Below are 5,117 nucleotides of genomic sequence, written 5' to 3'. Positions count from 1 at the left end.
GTAACCTGCTAAACCCAGAAAACTTTTGATCTCGGTCACTGTGGTGGGTCTAGGCCAGTTAGCTACAGCCTCTACCTTCTTGGGGTCTACTTCAATACCCTGTTCTGACACAACGTGCCCCAAGAATGAAATGCTCCTAAGCCAAAACTCACACTTGGAGAACTTGGCATACAAGCCATGCTCTCTCAAGGTCTGCAAAACTGTCCTCAGGTGATGGGCATGCTCCTCTGCATTTCTGGAATACACTAAGATATCGTCTATGAAGACAATAACGAAGTGATCCAGATACTGACTGAATACTCTGTTCATGAGATCCATGAATGCTGCAGGGGCGTTGGTCAACCCAAACGGCATCACAAGGAACTCATAGTGCCCATACCTGGTCCTGAAAGCTGTCTTCGGTACATCTTCATTCCTTATCCTCAACTGATGGTACCCTGATCTCAGATCTATTTTGGAGAAACAACCTGCTCCTGCTAGCTGGTCGAATAGATCGTCGATCCTCGGCAAAGGGTACTTGTTCTTGACGGTGGCTTTGTTCAACTGTCTGTAGTCGATACAAAGCCTAAGGGATCCATCCTTTTTCTTTACAAAGAGCACTGGAGCACCCCAAGGTGAGGTACTCGGTCGGATGAAACCCTTGTCCACCAGTTCTTGCAACTGTTCCTTTAGCTCTTTCAACTCTGCTGGCGCCATCCTGTAGGGAGGGATAGAGATAGGCCTAGTTCCAGGCATCAGCTCTATTTCAAACTCTATCTCCCTTGCAGGTGGTAGTCCTGGAAGCTCGTCTGGGAAAACATCTAAGAACTCACTTACCACAGGCACTGAGGCGGGCTTTCTGACATGACTATCTAACTCCCTCACATGAGCTAGAAACCCCTGACATCCCCTCCTAAGCAACCTACGAGCCTGAAGAGCTGAGATCAGACCTCTAGGTGTACCCCTCTTGTCTCCTCTGAAGACGACCTCTGACCCATCCTGATCTCTGAATCTGACTACCTTGTCTCTACAGTCCAAGGTAGCACCATGGGTCGATAACCAATCCATCCCTAGAATGACGTCAAAATCTGTCAAATCTAGAACCACAAGGTCGGCGGAAAGGCATCTTCCCTCTATGAAAACTGGACTACATTGGCAGACTGCCTCTGCCACTGACGGGTCACACTTGGGTCCACTGACCCATAGGGGACACTCTAACCCAGAGACCATCAATCCTACCCTCTCCACGACTCTCGGAGCAATAAAAGAATGAGATGCACCCGGGTCCATTAAGGCATACACATCAGAACATCCAATGATGAGAGTACCTGCCACCACGGTGTTGGATGTGCTGGCCTCCTGCTGAGTCATAGTGAAGATCCGTGCCGGAGCTGATGGACCTTCACCTCTGTATCCTGCTGATGAAGAGGCTGACCCTCTCCCTCTGCCTCTGCCACTGGCCTGTGTTGCGGGTGGAGCTACTGGCTGCACCACACTGCCGGAGGTTGTCTGCTGAGACGGTGCTGTAAAGGCTCCTCTAGGACAGTCTCGAGCCAAATGACCCGCCTGTCCGCATCTGAAACATGTGTTGGTCCCTGCCAGACATACTCCCTTGTGTGGTCTCCCACATCTCATACATGCTGTAACCTCTGCGCCAGAGCTTGAGCCACTGCCTAAACCCAGACCTGACTTGATCTTGTTCCAGAACTTATTCTTCTTAGATTTTCTGTGGCCTCTGTCCCACTTCTTACTGCCTGCAACTGCTGCACTTAGAGAAGGAGAGTCTACCCTTTCCCCACCTGGGGTCTTGGAACCAGAAGACTGTGCCACTGACTGTTTTACCTTCCCCTCAACGATAGCACTAGCCTCCATTCTCCTAGCCATATCCACTATGGCATGGAAACTCTCTCTCTCTGCTTACTGTACCAAAGAGGAATACCTGGAGTGCAGCCTCATAATATATCTCCTTGACTTCTTTTGATCTGTGTCCAAGTTCAGCCCAGCATATGGCAACAACTCCAGGAACCTGTCTGTGTACTCGTCTACACTCATGTCGTCAGTTTGCCTCAACTGCTCGAATTCTATCATCTTCAATTCCCTTGAACTATCAGGGAAAGCCCAACCTGCAAACTCATTTGCAAACTCCTCCCAATTCATGCTGTCCACTCTCGGGTTCACATAGTTCTTGAACCACTCCCGTGCCTTCTTGCACTTAAGCGTGAACCCGGCCATCTGAATGGCTCTACTGTCGTCAGCCCCTATCTCATCTGTAATTGCCTTGACCCGCTCCAAGTACACGAACGGATCATCACCGGTCTCAAACTGGGGAGCACCCAGCTTCATATAATCGGTCATCTTGACCTTGCTCCCTCCAGATGAGGTAGGTTTGGGTACTTGGGTTTCCGGGACAGTAGATACTGGTGGTGGTGGAGGTATAACATCCCCTGGGGTAGGGTTTGCTGTACTAGTATAGGGAGGTGGAGGTGGGTACATGGGGTACTGAGAGTATGGTGGGTAGTAAGGTGGGTATGGCATATGTGGAGGATAAGGGCTAAAACTGGGGTAATCCGATGCATCTCCCATCGAATACCCTGGATGGTGTGAATAGGGTGGGTAGTGATGTGGCTGGACATAACTCGAGGCCTGAGTGCCTCCTTCTGATTCTCCCATGCCCTCTTCCGGCATGCTCACACCAAGACTGCCATCCCTCCTCTGATCTACCTCCATATCCTCAGACATTCCTCCCTGCACTGTTCCCCTTACTGATCTGCTTCTTCCCAGATCCAAAGACCTTCTAGGGTCTCTAGCTACTCTGTCTCTGTTGGACCTACTGGACATTGCCCTAGGCAAAGCTGAAGGACGGGCATCAGCGCCCTCGTCCTGAGGTGGCACTCCAGTCAATCGTGCAGATCGACGAGTTCCTCTCATTCTATCTTCTGAAAAACAGCACATAGCATAAACAACCATTAGCATCATATGGTTCATGTGGGCACACATGAACCCTCATCACATACATAGCATCACATCATAGCATTTATGCACATGCATATCATCATGGCACATCACATCATCATATAGACAGGACTCTACATCCTATCCTAGTGGACATGATTTTCCTAGTGTGCTTGACCTTCTAGAACATCTATGAGCCCGACACTCTAGGTCCGATCATATGAACCTAGGGCTCTGATACCACTCTGTAACGACCCGGAAATCCGACCCGTTACCGGCGCTAGGATCCAGATCGGCTTAAGGCCGCCGGGACCCGTAGCAAGCCTACATACTTCCTGTTAACCTGCTTAATCCCATACATGATCAACAAACATACATAAGAATTTAAAACTTTTCTTTTCCTTCATACACCAAACTCAACCTGTGCATGCACTGCATTCATCATATACATAAACATTGATCCCTCTGTGGGATTTCATCAAAGCCTCAATGGCAATATATAATCTGTGTTGAGTTGGTTCACATATACATCATAAAATAGGATCATGTACATACCAAGGGATTAACATATACTATGGTCAAGCACAAATCTATCCTCAATAACATAGTTACATAAACATAACTGTTCAAACTTTACATTACATTCTTATCATATGTCATGTCCACATACTCTAGCTATCACATACATAAGACTTGACTTCACTCTAGCCGACTTCTTGATCTCTCCTGTACCTGCAACTTTGGGGATAAAGGGAGTGGGATGAGCTAAAAGCCCAGTGAGCAGAAACTAAAAACATTTGTTTTAATTCCTCCATTTTTAGGTATATTATTAATCATTTTTATTTTTATTATCAAATAACTTTTATTTTCATTTCTTTTCTTATTCATGCTTTCATGTATGCGTCATAACACAAACATTTCACAACAAGGATGAACTTGTCACCATTTAGCCCCTATCTTTCTTACTTATACATGCCGGGGGCGTAGAGCCGTAGCAGGCACACCCGGACTTCCATAATCAGTCATAGTGCCAGGGGCGTAGAGCCGTAGCAGGCACACCTGGACTCACATAGGCTATCATGGCATACAAGGGCTAATGGATCATTCAACATTCATCCACATCAACAACAAAGTATGCAATGCAACATATTCGTGAATTCTAATGCAAACAACCTAATATTGCATGGCATAATGATGCATGGGCAATGCTTTATGATTCATTCATTTATTCATTTACTTTAAAGCTTAAAGGGTTGTTCCACTCACCTGGTAACTGAAGCTTTGACAACGAACTCTGAACAACTATCTCACAACCGGGGGTCTCGGTTCCTCGGGTCCGAACCTACACAGGTGGACTCAAATGAGGCACCAAACATACATGAACGTGACTCTGAAAAGCTCCCCAAAAACCCCCTAAAACATCCTGAAAACATCACATGAAAACATGCAAGAAATGGCTGAACAGGGCACTTTCGGCGGCAGGTTCGGCGGCCGAAAGTCCCTCTGCAGCCGAAAGTCATGCAGGTTCGGCGGCACTTTCGGCGGCCGAACCTCCCAGACAGAGACGAACCTTGAGTTTCGGGGGCAGGCTTCGGCAGCCGAAACTGCCTCCACAAGGGGGTTCGGCGGCCGAAAGTCACTTTCGGCGGCCGAACCTGAGTTTCTGCCGAAGGGCAGAAACTTGGCTCCCTTGTGTCCACAGCCTCCAAAACGCCTCAAAACCTGCATAAACTTGTTTCTACTCATGCATACACATCATACAAGTTCCTAGGGGCTTCAAACAACATAAACCCCATCTACAACACTTCAAACACACATCAAACATGCCACATTGCTCAAAAAAAATCACATAAACCTAACATATGCTCAACTAACTCAAACATGTTTCTCTACCCCTTAAAACTCTATGAAACTCATTTAAAACATACATTGAGCTTAAGATCGGCTCTTACCTCTTGAAGATCGAGAAAGAGACGACTCAACTAGGAGATCCAAGCACGAGAGCTCCTGAGTTTCCAAAGCTCCAAAAACTTGCCTTTAAAGCTTAAAACTTGCAATGTGGGTTTAAAACTCAAGAAAGATGGAGGAGATCTAGTGAAAGAACACAAGATTTGAGGAGAGGGAGATCGGAAGCTTGCTGTGGCCGAAAATGGGAGAAAACCTCGCCCATTTCGGCTAAGGGTCCC

This window comes from Manihot esculenta, unplaced genomic scaffold, assembly GCF_001659605.2.
Source record: "Manihot esculenta cultivar AM560-2 unplaced genomic scaffold, M.esculenta_v8 Scaffold64, whole genome shotgun sequence".
Classification (NCBI taxonomy): Eukaryota; Viridiplantae; Streptophyta; class Magnoliopsida; order Malpighiales; family Euphorbiaceae; genus Manihot; species Manihot esculenta.
Note: the sequence above shows the minus strand (reverse complement) of the source record.